This window comes from Megascapheus bottae, chromosome 23 (genome assembly GCF_031878675.1).
Source record: "Megascapheus bottae isolate mThoBot1 chromosome 23, mThoBot2.hap1, whole genome shotgun sequence".
In the NCBI taxonomy this organism is placed as follows: Eukaryota; Metazoa; Chordata; class Mammalia; order Rodentia; family Geomyidae; genus Megascapheus; species Megascapheus bottae.
Genome location: NC_143531.1, coordinates 25,255,649 through 25,271,382, shown reverse-complemented (window position 1 = coordinate 25,271,382; position 15,734 = coordinate 25,255,649). Strand labels below are relative to the sequence as shown.

General features: G+C 41.8%; 1 long non-coding RNA gene across 1 annotated transcript; it reads right to left on the bottom strand.

Annotated features, from left to right (window-relative positions):
• Nucleotides 1–8,647: 8,647 nt before the first annotated feature.
• LOC150047469 (uncharacterized) lies at nt 8,648–14,160 on the bottom strand. The gene is made up of 5 exons (XR_016539402.1): nt 14,074–14,160; nt 11,556–11,630; nt 9,370–9,512; nt 9,039–9,243; nt 8,648–8,813 (listed from the first exon to the last, which is right to left on the bottom strand). It is a non-coding gene; the product is annotated as an uncharacterized LOC150047469 (long non-coding RNA).
• Between the last annotated feature and the right edge of the window lie 1,574 nt (nt 14,161–15,734).

The window sequence follows — 15,734 nt, the reverse complement described above, 5'->3', positions numbered from 1 at the left end:
ACCTGTTCTGAATAAGCAATATATTTATAGCCATAGACACTTGTAAAACATAGAGACTATATGTATATTCTGTACAGTAGACCATAAGGGAAAATACATCTGTGAAATCAACTTGTGAAAAACTTCATAATATATTCTATAGAGAATCATTCAAGGTGAGTTAATAGTTAAACTCAAAAGGTTCATGATAAAGACTAATTAAAATCAGATTCGTGGAGATTATTAGTCTCCTTCTTGGTATACTGCAGTCCTTGTTTCAGTCATCATAGGGAATTATGATTTTTTTGCACAAATAGTAGTTTTTTGGCATTCTTTATTATTATTGTAAAAGTGATGTACAGAGAGGTTACAGTCGCATAAATCACATAAAGAACATGTTTCTTTTTGAGCAATGCCCCTCCCCCCGTTCCCTTGCTCTCTCCCGGTTTTTCCCTCCCATCCCCGCACACAAATTGTATAGTTCATTTTCAACATAGTGTCTGGTGCCCTTCATGGCTGCATTTGTTCACTATCCCACCATTTCCATGACCCCCCTTCCCCTCCCAAAGACAGATAAATGAACAAACAAGGCAAAAGGAAAAGACAACCAAAACACAGTTAAAGGAAAAAAATACCTCTGTTTCCACTTCCTGGAGGTCATTTTGATGCACGTTATTTTATTTGTTCAGATGCGCGTGACGATTGCACCTTTGTAATACTTTCCTAAGAACATCCTCATTCACTCTGTGTGGAATTTATCATGTTCCAGTGGATTTTTAAATAAATAGGTATGAATGTCAATCTAGTAATATTTTCTCATATACAAGGCATAACAGGCTGCTAAGATTGAAATAAAGGCATCTAGAAAAAAACCTCTGGGGAAATAGAAAACTTGTCTTCTTGCTCTAAGTGCAGGATGCTGTTATTGTTTTTGTAATTTTTTTTATTTAAAGTACCTCCTATTTCTGTAATTTAAGAGTTCCAATGAAGGAGAAAAGTTCACTAAATTTACAGGAACTGTGGCAGTGGATTTTGGAGAAATGGAATAAAGGTTTTTCTGGGTGATGGTTTATCTAGATGTTAGAATGATTTATTGACTACTCCAAACTCCATAGACATTCTTCAGTTAAGTATCTTTGTTTTGCACAAGCCACGTTGAGCGCATTCACTTAATAAATACTTTCGGGGAATTGTCAGAAAAAAATCTACTAAACCTTTAAAATCAAATAAGCATAAGACATTCCGCACCAAGACATGTTCTTGGCTTTATTTTAGAATTCCATGAAAAATCAAATTAGTATCCACTTTGGCTAACTACTTGGCCATTTGTGGCTGGAAGATGCCAAGCGTCGTTTTAGTTATTTTCATTTAAGAATCCAAAGATAAATTGGCCCTTTGTGAATACACACGAGATGGTCTTCTTTTAATCTTTCACGTTGACATGCTTGCTTGTGGGGGGAGATGATCATAGCCCTGGGATTGATATTCAGGGCAGTGAGGACCCTGGGGAACTGTCTTGCCTCCCACCATTTGCTTGGGCTGAGTTGACACTGCTGTGCATTCCATAGAGAACAGAAAACATGGGTTCCTGTCCCTTTCCTTCACTAGAATATAAGGCCAATAGGAGAATCGTACAGTGGCAGATGCAGATATACAATTAGGTGTTATGTAACAAGAGTTCAGTCAATAACAAGGAATGACGTGGTGATGGTACCTCTACCATGTGCCTAGATGCCATAAGCCATACTGTCAGGGCTTAGGTACATATATCCTGACAGTCATGCAACTTTAAAACCGCCTAACATGTCTTTTCTTAGCCTGTGTGCCAATGGCTAAGTAATGCATGACAGATCCTCCTAAAGAATGGCCTGCAATGACCTCCATGAGTATCCAGGTCAGTTTTGAGATCAAGGTCATCCCATCCTTTCCTCAGGAGAGCCAGTCATGACTGAACAAGGGAGGCTGACTGTCTGCACATGGAGGTAGCCAGGAGCCTGGCTGTTTTCACCCAACACTGTTTTCCTCTCACAGGTACCTCTTTACCTCAGAGTCCCCATTGGCTGGCAAGGATTCACTACCTCTGCATGTGGAGTGCTGCTTGCACTGTCCCATCCTGCTCCTATGCCTCATTCTTTCCTATTTTATTCCTCAGCCAATAGTGCATGCCATAGTAATATCCACTGCTAATTTCAAACATTAGGAAGAAGAGCAATTGTTTTCAGTCATGTGACTTGAACTCAGGGCCTAGGCTCTGTCCCTGAGCTCTTTTGCTCAAGACTACCATTCTGCCACTTTGAGCCAAAATTCCTCCGCCAGTTTTTGATTGGTTAGTTGGAGATAACACTCTCCTGGGGACTTTTTTTTTGTTTTTTGGACTGGGCTGGCTTAAAACCATCATGCTCAGATCCCAGCCTTCTGAGTAGCTAGGATTACAGGTGTGAGCCATGGCACCAGACCAAGAAGAGCAATTTGTTTTGCTAGTCCCAGGGCTTGAACTCAGGGCCTGAGCACTGTCCTTGGACTTTCTTAAGGCTAGAGCTCTGCCATTTGACCCACAGCACCACTTCCAGCTTTTTCTATGTATGTGGTACTGAGGAATCAAACCTAGGTCTTTGTGCCTGCTAAGCAAGCACTCTACCACTAGGCCAAACTCCTGGCCCAAGAAGGGCAATTCTGAAGCAAACTATGTAGAGATGGAGGGAAATAACTTCCTATCTTTTATTTTAATAATTATGGGAAAAGGGATTGGGAGAGTTTTTACTTTGAACTTGTGCAGGAATTTATTCTTAACTTGGAGTATTCTTAACTGGTACCTAAATTTAAAAAAAAAATCAAACACTGGCTGGATATCAAGAGAGTCTTGCTATAACTAGCTATGAACCATGACCCTAAGGACAGCTCTATATTTAAGAACAGCGGTTGTTAGGGTGAGGAAAGGAGGAGGAAATGAAGGGGAGGAAAGTTTACAGTCCTGTAAATTACAGCCTGTGGCAGGACCACGGGCCTCGCCAAGCTCAGCCAGAGGAGGAGTCAGCCAAAGGACGTTACTCGCTCTTGCAATAAAGGGACTTACATTTTAGCTTGTATTTCCTTATTAACAATTATGCCAACATGTAATTTATTCCAAAGGGTGACTGCCAGGATCAGCCTCGCCATGGGAATACTGTGACCCAAGGACAAAACCAGGGGAGGAAGACAAACAAAACCTGCAACTGAACGCGAAGAGCAAACCAGAATTGAACACTCAGCTTCAGCACATTCCATCTTCACCCTTGCCCCTCAGAATTACCTACCCAAAGTCTATAGGAAAACTTAGACCTGAAATCCCTTCTGACACCTTGAAACATGGGGACCAAAACCAAATGTAAGATTACTCTGCATGGGAACCTTTCAAAAAAGCTACTTGTTCCTTATAGAATGTGGAGCTATATGGGGTTTAAAAAAATAAGATGTAAGCTTCTTTAATTTTCTTATTATCTTTCGGTAGCTGCACAAAGGAGATGCCATCTACCAAAGCAGTTTATGAATATAATGCATCTTGGTCAGTGTCACTCTTTCAGCCTTCTCACCCCCTCCCTATGTACCACCTGGCCTATTCCCTCCTTCTCCCACCTACTCCTCTCCCCTTGGCCCCACCCCCTCTCGCATGTACCCATTTCCTGGTGCTGATTTTGCTGGGCTTTGACCTAGTCCTCCTAAAAATGTATGTTATTTGAATTCTCCATACAGGCGATTATACTTCAGTTCACATGTAACCACTTGCATGCATCCCGCTGTGTGTCCTTATAGACTTATAGGTACATTCTACCTACCACAAATGAAGTCTCCATTTCCTTACGAATGGTACCATAGCATTCTTTCTGATGGATAAGTAAAATTCCATTGTGTAGATACAACCACATTTTCTTGATCCACAAATAGATCAAAAGAAAAGCTGGTCTGTTATGTTATTGATAAAAAAAAGAAGCCTTGTATTAGTCAGTTTTTTGTTGCTGCAGCAAATTACCTGAGAAAATCAACTTATAAGGAGAAAAGGCTTATTTGAATCATAGTTAAAGAGAATTTAGTCCATCCTTGATTTCATGTCTTGATCCTAAGCCTCTGGAAGGGATAAGCACACCATGGTAAGAGCATATGGTAGAGAAATGTATTCATGGTGGGTGCCTGTGGCTCATAGCTATAATCCTAGCTACTGGGGGGGGGGGTGCTAAGGTCTAAAGGCTGTGGTTCAAAGCCAGCCTGGAAAGAAAAGTCTGTGAGACCCTTGTTTCCAATTAGCCCTCATAAAACTGGAAGTGGTGCTGTGACTCAAAGTGGTAGAGTGTTAAAAAAAAAATCACAGTACCTACAGGCTGACCTGACCAAAAAAAAGAGAAAAAGAGAAAGGGAAGGAAGGAAGAAAAGAAGGAAGGAAGGAAGGAAGGAAGGAAGGAAGGAAGGAAGGAAGGAAGGAAGGAAGGAAGGAAGGAAGGAAGGAAGACAGGGAGGGAAACTCTTTAGATCCTTTGAAATTAGGACCTGGATGTAACAATGAATCTAAGGAAAGTGGTCTCTTCTTGGCATATAGAGTGGCCATTGAAGAAGTTTAGGTGAGGGTTAGCTACAGGCACACATATATCATATTCTGGAAAACACTACTGTTCTATATGTGTATCTATACATATTGTATATATAATATGAAACTAATATTATAAAACTATAGGGCCAGGAGTTTGGCCTAGTGGTAGAGTGCTTGCCTAGTATGCATAAAGACCCAGGTTCGATTCCTCAGTACCATATACATAGAAAAAGTCAAAAGTGGTACTGTGGCTCAAGTGGTAGAGCTCTAGCCTTGAGAAAGCCTAAGGCCCTGAGTTCAAGTCCCAGGCAAAAACAAACCCCTATAATATAAATTATACTATGAAACTAAATATATCTATGGATATCAATGTAGATATGTCAATATCTATAAATAGATATCGTTTCATATTATAGATATTGATATCCGTAAATATCTAGATAGAATAGTAGCTGTGCATTACCATTACAGTATGTGAGCTGACCATTTCACAATTCATATGTTATTAAGATGCATGAAGACAATTTTAAAGAAGTTATAAACCCGTTACATATTATTACAGTGTTCACCAGGCGTAGTAATTGGCCTAAAGAGGCTGTTCCAAGGCTTTGCTGAATTTGAAGAGAAAGCTTGTGAAGGAGAATGCACCTCTACAGTCCCGTTACTTATTCCTTCAGAGCAGTTTGGAGTTACAGTGTAAAGATCTGACTCTTGGTGCTCAGGGGCTGGGATTGATGGCCGCCGTTCTCTTGGATGCCTGGAGAGGCAGTGTCTGCCGGGCTTCAGGCCTGGGATAGGAGCTTGGTAAAGTTTCCTCATGTCTCCTTTTGGGGAGACTGTGGGAGGCTAGTCAATAGTAGATTTTTGCCAACAATTAATTTCACGTGGTGATTTTGAATTGTGTATTGGTGGAAATTGCTTATGTATTTACATATTACATAGGTAATATGTGCTTGTTAAAGAAGAGCGGGAGAGAGGGAGTCTACACACTCCTGACAAACAGACACAACCATCCCAGTCCAGCAACGAGCCCTAAAGCTCTTAATGGTTGGAGGGCTCAGCTCACACCTATGCAGACGCTTTTCCCACAAGGGTCAAAAAGTCAAGCACCATACCCTTTCAGTCTCTCCACTTCCCAGGACTTTCCGCTCCAACAAAAAACAAGCATTCTAACTCTGGGTATCTTTACCTCTCAAGTTCTGCTTGCGGTTCTGAATAATGGAAAAGAATAGAAAATGATTTTTTTAAAAAACCCTATCTTCATTTTAAATTCCTTTCAAAAACATTTTTTCTTTCTTTCTTTTTTCTTTTTTTGCCAGTCCTGGGCTTGAGCTTAGGGCCTGAGCACTGTCCTTGGACTTTCTCAAGGCTAGAGCTCTACCACTTGAGCCTCAGCACCACTTCTGGCGTTTTTTCTATGTATGTGGTAGCGAGGAATCGAACCCAGGTCTTCGTGCATGCTAGGCAAGCACTCTACCACTAGGCCAAACTCCCGGCCTCAAAAACATTTTTAAAGAAATTTCCAAAGTCACGAATTATTTGCAGTCATTTCTCATCTTCTAACTTACTTTTGGCTGAAAACCTCACTCTCTGGACAAATGGTAAGGTCTTTTTTTTAATGAAACAGGCTGCTGGTGATAAATATGAATTCTTTTTGTCTCCTCTTCATCTAAAACACTTATTTTCCTTCCCACACCTCATCCCTAGAGAAAAAATGTGTGACTGTACCTGTACAGACAGGAATTAGCTGTTCCCAAGGAAAGACAACTAAGAAAGCCCCCTCACGTCCTGCCGGAAGCATGCTCCTCTGTCGTTAGGCTTCTGTTGTTTGTTTGTGCCAGTACTAGACCTTGTGCCGGAGCCTTGCATTTTCACTTGACTTATTAGCTCAAGGCTGATACTCAACCGTTTGAGCCACAGTTCTACTTCTGTCTTTTTGGTGATTCATTGGCCTTGAGAATCTCATGGATTCTCCTGCCTGGACTGACTTTGAACCTCAATCCTCAGATCTCTACCTACTGAGTAGCTAGGATCACAGGCATTAGCCACTGGCACCTATGAGCTTCCATTTTTGTGGCTTACTAGACTAACATATGTGCTTTCTCAGTGTCTTTATTTCAATGTCTCTATTTTGCCAACAAAACGCCCACATTCTCAATGATATTTTCAACCCCTTGCATCATATGCTGATGTCTATTTATATTGACATTCAAACACATCAGTGTCACTGCTGGCATAGAAACGACATGTCTCTGCCTAATTATTGCTGTGATAATATAATGCAACCCATCTTCAGATAAAACCTCTCGCTGCCAGCTCAAGCTTTGGGAGAGGTTTTCCTGATAGTTATTAATGGCTTTTAAGAAGTCATCCACTTAATATTGTGTGATTTCAAGAGCAGGGGGCCACTCCTTCCTCTTTAGAGCCAATTGGTTGTACCCACAAGTAGATGTTTGGGTTTATGATCAACCAACAGACTTGACATATATTCTTGGGGTTTGGTATCATCCACTTCTTGGGGAATCTTACATATTACCCTAGAGGATGGAATGAGAAAATGTTCTAGAACATTGTAGGATAGAGGTGGATGGAGATAAGCTCACCAGGCCATAGCAAGTAAATCCCATTCCAGCAGACCACAGGAAGATGCAAATTTGCTTGTGATTCATTTAGTCTTCATGCGCTGTCCAGTCTTCATTCTCAAATGCAAAAGATTCAACCTTTACATGTTCTGGGAAGTGGGCTGGGAAGTAGAAACAAGAAGGTTAGCAAGAAACATGAAATGACCAGTAAGCAAACCCATTAGAGAAACCGAAAGCTAGAGTATGTGTGCCTGCAGGATCCCATTGGCTCAGTCTTCCAGATTGGGTTTGACCAACTGCTTTCAACCAAGCCAAGAAATCCCTGAAGTCACTCTGGCTCTAAGCCAGCCAGGAGACCCAGAACTATCCCCATTGACAGGCTGGTGGCAGAAGCGTGAGAAGGGAACTCTCACTTGTTACTTCTAAAATGCAGATGAATATAGATCCCAGTAAAAATTCCCTTAGAGATGTCCTAGCTTGTAGGCTAGGTGTTTGTGTTAACATCAAAGTCATGTAACTCCCTCCACTTGCACACAGTGTATAGTAAGTCCTTTCAGACTCCACCTGTCTCATAATGGGAGAAAGCCATAGCTCCCTGCTTCCTATTAGCATATGACCAACATTTCCTGAGCATTGAAGAACATAAGTAGACATGTACCATAATATTGGCTCCACAGCACAAATATATTTTCCTTGTTCCTACGTTAAATACTTTCTGTCACTAAGAGGCAAAAGTCAGCCAGATACAGTTGACCATGCCTTTGGTCCTCGTTACTCAGGAAGCAGAAATCTAGAAGAGCTCAGTGTAAGCCAGCAAGAGGAAAAAGTTAGATCTCATATCCATCAAATTGGGTATGGTGGCACAAGCCTGTGATCCCAGCTCTGGGTAAGAGACTGGTGGTCTAAAGCTGGTCCTCTGCCAAAAGTGAGGCCCTCTCTAACACAAGAAGAGCTGGAAATGTGTCTTGAGTGGTGGCAGAGTGCCTGCCTAATAAATCTTACATTCTGAGTTTACAAGACAGTATCACCCCACCCCTCAAAAAGATGAGAATTGTGATTTTTAGGTTTGTCTGCAGAGGAAAGGAAAAGAGTAGTCCAGATTTTTGCAGTGGTATATATAATACGCAAAAGCCTCACGTGTGTGTGTGTGTGTGTGTGTGTGTGTGTGTGTCTGTGTCTGTGTCTGTGTGTGTCTGTGTGTCTGTGTGTGAGTGTGTCTGTGTGTGTGTGTGTATTCCATCATCATCTGTTGAAATAAGCTGCTATGTTTACTAATTAAAGATAGAGTTACTGTTGTGTCTCATGTTCAGGATTTGAGACGTAAATACACAGAACACAAGAGGGAATTAAAAAGCATCACAGTGTCTGTCCGTGGATCGTGTATGGAACTGTTACCCCTCCACCCCGTACAATTCCTCGTGAACATTTGCATCTGCTCTTCCCAATGCCGAGGCAGAAGTCTGCAGCTGCTTCAGTGTGTGGTGACCGAGGGGCAGAAATGTTTAGGAATCCACACGCTTACACAAGGCTGATGTGAACAGCCTCCTGTGTCCTGGTATGTCACTATGGGAAGACGTCTCTTGCTTGGGCCATTTCAGTGGCCTTGCTTAGTCACCTACGTGCAGGGTGACTTGGCTATTATTCCGGGAGAAGAGCAGAGCCCAAATTCAGATGTTGTCCATACAAGTCCATCCCTGCAGAGTAAGATGGGAACTTGACTGGCCAAGCACTCCAGGAACCCATGCTGCATTCTGGGAAATGGCCTGGGCAGAGTTGAAAGAGTTTAATCATGGGAATCCTTGGGATTGGGTGTCTTGGGGGCAGGAATGTCTAACAAGTAGCAGGGGATGACCTTTTCCCCACAGAGAACTAATGAGGAAAGGCTTGACCTTGGCTGCAGCTGCAAGACAGGCCAGTACCTGTGCCAGTGAGCTCCAGTGGGGCCTCTGGTCAGCTCCTAGAGTGGACAGAGGGTTCTGATACTCCCCACGCCTTGGTCTCTCAGGCTGCAGTGCACTGCCTCGCTGGAGGCAGGATTCTGAAGTGAAAAGGATGAAAGCAAACAGTGCAGCTCAGCGCAGGCAGCCTGGGGCTTCGGGGCAGAGGCCTTCAGCCTTGTGGCTCCTGTAAGAATTGAGATGCACTCAAATGTGAGATTTGTTTTTATTTGTTTGGTTTGTTTTTGTTTTTGTTTTGGCTGTGACGCTCCAAGATTCCCCCACTCAGCAATCAGGGCCCCGTGTCACAGACCTGTGTGTCTCATCCACCTGATTCTTCTCCTCGTCACCTCTGAAGGTTATAAGACCAGCAGATGCCCAATGGGGGAATGTTCCCACGTCTCGTTCATCATTTGGATGTGGATACTCGCTGTCATTGTTATAAAGAAGAAGAAGCTGGAAAATGAGTAGCCTGGGATTAGTGCATTCAGCTCTGGGCTAGGAAGAAGCTCCACACCAAGTCCACACTGGGCCTTGGTCATGGTTCCAGCCACTAGTAGAGCCAGGGACTAAAACACACTGAGGCACTCACACTCACACACACACACACACACACACACACACACACACACACACGCTGGTGCATACATACAACTTCTGGTTACAGAAATCTTAGGACAGAGGGCATGGAATTCCCCTAATGAAATTAAGATGGAAATAAACAAATGGCTAAAGAATGATTTTTTTGTAGAAAGAAGACCTAGAGCAAAATGAAGCAGCCAGGAGTTCAAGGCCATGCAAGAGATCTCTGTCAACAGCAGAGATACATTCTGAGCTTCATTCCTGAGGCTGGGCCTGAGGGTTTGCCTGAGTCACAGGGGATGCTTTGCCATTAGAAGAGGTTAATTGAAGTTAAGGTAATGGAATATCTGGCCTGCAGACATTGTTTTAACATTAGAGAATCAAACTCTAGCCAGAAAATGGGGCTTCCTTTCCCTATGATTCATATATTACCTAGAAGCTTCTGGTTTCCTGGAATTCTTTTAAAACACCAATATTTTTTTTTAGCAGTAACTATTAAACAATGCAATCATGGATAACACGTCTTCCCTACAAAGGATGCACTAGATTCTGTCTGTATTAAAATGAAGCTGCTTGTCTTTTAGTGCTTCACGTCTAATCCTACCCCGAGCCCACAAATAGCAAGAACCCATATTACTTCTAAATTGCTTTACAACAGTAATAATTTTACTTTAGAACAATTTTTCCAGCTTAACTCTTATCATTGTTATAGCTACCACTTATTCAATAAATATTCACTGAATACTTAGCTATATTTGATTAATTTATCCAGGTGGTACTGGGGATTGAAGTTGGGGCCTTGCACTTGTTAGTTAAGTTTTCTATACTCGAGCCATTATCCCTCAGTTAAATTTTCAGATAGGAAGTTGTACTGCCTCTTCCTGAGTAGCAGGTGTGAACCATGATGTGCAGCTTGGGGTTTTTTTTTGTTGTTGTTGTTGTTTCTTTTTTCTTTTTGCTAGTCCTGGGGACTGAACTCAGGGCCTGAGCATTGTCCTTGGATTTTCCTGAAGGCTAATGCTCTACCACTTGAGCCACAGCACCACTTCTGGCTTTTCTATGTATGTGGTACCAAGGAATTGGTAACCAGAACCCAGGTCTTCATGCATGCTAGGCAAGCACTCTACTACTAGGCCAACCTCCCGGCCCAGCTTGTTTTTTGAGATAAGGTATTGCTAACTTCTTCTGGGGTTGATTTCAAACCAAGATCCTCCTTCCTTATCTTCTAGGCAGCTGGGATTATGGGTGTGTGGTATGGTGAACATCCCTCAATTACTCTATTTAAGTACTCTTATAGGTCTTCCGATAAATAACATTGATCAACATTCTTTACAAAGATACCAAATCCTCACACAGTGCTCAAAAGTGGATACATTCTTCCTATTGTATACAAAGAAAAACCTGAAGGTCAGAGAGGTTAAGTTACTTGTAGACATCAGGCAGCTGATAAAAGAGAAGGCAAGGCCAGTATTTCCTGATTGCACAGCAGTCATTGCTAGACTAGAGCAAATTTCCTTCTAAGCCTTCTCTTCTTTTCTTTTATCATTACTCTGTCAAAATTATTCTTTGTTGCCGGGCGTGGTGGCTACTCAAGAGGCTGAGATCTGAGGATCAAGGTTCAAAGCCAGCCCAGGCACAAAAGGACCTGAGCCTCTTATCTCCAATTAACCTCTAGAAAACAGGAAGTGGGGCTTGGTTCAAGGGTAGGGTGGTAGCCTTGAGCTGAAGAGCTCAGGGACAGTGCCCAGGCCAAGTTCAAGCCCCATGACCCACAAATATATATAATATATGTATATATATATGTATTCTTTGTTATTCTTTATGGATTCTTGGGTTCTCACTGTGGACAGTAGCTATTCTGCAGGTTGATATTTAATTTATTTGTAAGTGAAAAAATTCTGATACCTAAGTACTTACATATCTCTCACTTGAAGAAAGTTTCAGCAAATTCAGCCTTCAGAGAGAAAACACAGAATGGAGAGCTGGGAAGAGCTGATGAAGTAAGTATGGGAAACAAAAGGAATCAATAATTCCTAGTAAATATTTAGTACTGTCTTTGAAACGAATTCTCAGAATGTCAGCTAATTCTATTGCCAAATGCCATTCCAGAAATATATTTCGAAGTCACATATAAGCAATTTTAAATATGTCATTAAAAATCACCTATAGAGCTATTAAATCTCACACAACAATTGAGATTTGACTGCAACTACATAAATGTGCATAGTTGATGGTGACACATCAGAATATGGGGGGAAAGGCAGGAAGGCATGTGTGTGTGTGTGTGTGTGTGTGTGTGTGTGTGTATTTTAAAATCTATCATCTACAATCAGGTTGATTTTTTTGTTGGCATCACAACAATATATCGTAGGGCGAGCAGAGGGTGTTTGCTACAGGACTCTGACATGGGTTAAATGTTATCTGATCTGAGTTGTAAAACCATAAAACAAGTTTTTTACCTCCTTTGCCTGTGTTTTGATAACAAGACTTTAATATGACTTGTTAGAAAACAAGTGTTTTGAGTAAAAGTTGCCTCATTAAATTATTGATGGTTATTAGAAGCAGAATATTCTTTTCATAGTACCTGTGGAGAGACAGACAAACAGAAATAATACCCTGTGGACAGAGTTCCCACTTCCTGATGGCATAGTCAATAGAAAAGTACACGTCTTGAGGTAAATAGGCACCTAACATCGCAAATGGGATGCAAACTGAACAGCGCTAATACTGTGAAAGATATGATTCTAGGCTAGAAAGCAGAGAATACCTTAAAACCTACCAAAATAATAAAGCATAGAGGAACAAGAGAATAGCCACAAAATAGACTGAGCTAAGATATCAACTTGTGCTGGCCACCAGAGGCTCATGCCCATAATCCCAGCTACTCAGAAAGCTCAGAGCTGATTGTTTAAGGTTTAAAGCCAGCCCAAGAAAACAAACTTATGAGACTCTTATTAATTAAACAGCAAAAAAAAAAAAAATTCCAGGGGCCAGGTGTTTGGCCTAGTGGTAGAGTGTTTGCCTAGTGTGCACGAAGACCCGGGTTCAATTCCTTGGTACCACATACATAGAAAAAGCTGGAAGTGGTGCTGTGGCTCAAGTGGTAGAGCTCTAGACTTGAGAAAAAAAAAAGCCCAAGGTCTGTGCTCAGGCCCTGAGTTCAAGCCCCACACTGGCAAAAAAATACTTCTAGAAGTGGAGGCATGGTTCTTGTGGTGAAGCATGATCCTGGAGCTAAAAAGTTATATGAGGGGCTGAGATCTTAAGTTCAAACCCCAGAACTGCCCCCCCACATACACACAAGATCTCAACTTGTTCAGATAACTCGTGCTACACATCACAACAAGGCCCGTCAGGAATATTTAGAGTAGTCCCCTTAAGGCTGTAAAAAGAACAGCAGACTTTTGAATGAAAAACACAATGTGAATGCTAACCCTGTGGCTTGGATGGAATTAGGCTACAAAACAGTACAGAAATAAGGAACAAAAGTTATTTCTATTTTTAAACCTTAGCATATTAAACTCTGAGCACAGGGAATCACTGCCCTGGCCTTACTCAGGCGCATTGGCACGGAATTTAGCCCCAGATACCCCATGCGTCCAGCTGGAGAGTTAGTCTGAAACCTCAGGTGACCCTGGATGTGCAAGAAGAAAATAGAAATCTCAGAATATTCTAAGCCTGTTTCCACAAAATGAGTCCTACCTAAGTCAAGCAACAGGTGCCAGAGCAAATATAAACATCAGATATTGATCTTGGATATTATCTCAGAAAACTGAGCTAGGCCAACGGGGATTTAGCATTACGGATGCGTGTGAGGAGGACTGGGACTTGTGAAAAGACTGTGGGCTGTCCAGCCCATAGTGTGAGTCAGGGAGACCTGGAAGGCAGGCTTTCCAAGCTGGCACCGCCAGGTACTGGCATCTGGTGGACAATAAACTCAAACATTAATGAACACACTGTAAGATGTGAGAAGAAACAGCAGAGACTTCTATTTGCTAGCTGAAGCACATAAAATATAGTGCCAACTGTAGGCTGTGTTCTGGAGATAATCAAGCAAATAGAAATGCTTCACTTTCTACTGTGAGAAATTTCTGGAACCCAGGAAAAAGTAGATCATCAGGGCCACAGACTCCATCATTCTGATAGCACGAGCCTGGACTAGGCAGCTGGCTTCCCGATCTGCGGCAAACCAACAGTGAATGATAAGGGAAAACACAGTAGATACATTTCTGTCATAGTAAAAGAATAGGAGCCTTCCAGGATCCTATAGAATTTCCTCTGCATATTGATGAGGTTAAAGCCAAATAAACCATAAACCATCTATTAATGATACAATAAACACAGGTCTGCCATTTCAAAAGTTGGCTGCTGTATAATATAAATAACATGATGATTTGCATTTGCTTAGCACTTACTAACTGTATGCTAAAAATACCTGAACTATCTCCTTTGATCCTCTCTCCAAAGCTCTGAGGAAATCAAGGCTTAAAAAGAGGAACATACTCATCCAAGCATCATGACTTCAACTTGGTAAGAAACTATACTGTGACTTAAACACAAAGCATTTCATTCTAGAACTGGAGCTTTGAATTCTGTGCTCTATCAGCTAAAACAAAGCAAAACTTCAGCGTCTGAGGGAACTGAGAGAGCTGGAAGAGGCATCAGGTAGTATTTAATAAAGTTCCTTTATGCTCAGTAGATCAAGAAGAAACATCATTTAAAAGAGTTTCATGGTACTAGAGGTAGGACCAGAATTGGGTTGGCCTAAATCCAATTTTTTCCACTTTATTCAGACTCGCAATGATTCCTTCGCACTTTAATCAGACATCTTAAAGACATTCGTTTGAGCTCCACATTCCAAATGAGTGACTACTCAAGCTGTTACAGTTAGTTGCCTAATCTATTGTGTATTACCTTAAAACGTTGTGGTCTACTTTGCACCAAGGAAGAAAGTGAGGCATAGAGAAATTAGTAATGTGTCAAGTGTCCAGCAACTGAGAATAGACAGAACTTGAACTCATGTGTGTCTGTCAAATAAGCAGAGTGTAGACAGCAGTGAAAATTCTGATTTAACCCAATCTGTTAGAATTCTAGTATTCTGGAATATACTGTTCTAATTCCTGGATTCTGTAATTTTATCACCCTGGTTAGCACACATCATAAATCTTCAGCTGAAATAAATCTCTCTGAAGTAACAAGAAAAAAAAACAAACAAACAACTTTGTGGTCTAGAACAACAAACATTGTCTCACAATGTTTGTGGGGAATTCAGGAGTGACTTGTTGGGTAGCCCTGGCTCATGGTCCTTCGTTTACCTGCAGTCAGGGTGTCGGTGGAGTTCACTGGCCTTGACAGGCCTAGAGGAGCCACTTCCAAGATGGCGCCCTCACCCACACACCTGCTGAGAGGAGGCCTTATTCCTTGCCTGATATTGCCTTTCCATTAGCTGTGTGATGGGTATGACACACCTAATGTAGGGAAGGAATTAGGCTCACCATCTTGGTAGGCATATCCAAGAATTTGTAGTGGGGTTTTACAGCATCCTCTACCTAGCAGACTACTCTACTTTCCTTTCTTCTTCCTCCTCCCCCCAGAAGCCTTTTCTCTAGTTTCTCTCCGTCTATGATGTAACACAGAGGTCCATCTGCATTCGTTTGATGCTCCCATGGCAATCATATTGGTCATAGTGGTGAGTGGGTTATAAGGGACATGTGACCCAGTCTTAGAAAGAACATGTCCAGCAAGGCTTGACTGAGGCTTCATGACTTCTTCTTCTTTTTTTAACTTTTAAGTAGAGGCATAAATCCAGATGTCTTGAGCGGACATCTCATGTCTGCCACCATCTTGCTACCATGTGGAGAGCCAGTCTGAGGACAAATGTAATACACATGGGGATGGGCGGAAAACTGGACAGAACCAAGTGAGTGCATTATTCCACGCGGAACAATATTTCTATCCTTTTCATTTCCCACAAGGCAATACATGTGATTTATTGTTTAGGCCACTTTAGTTATATTTGCTATAACTTTAAGACCACTTGGCCTAATACTTTGTGTAAGGTGTCATTTCTGCTCCTTAATTAGTATTTTTCCCTAG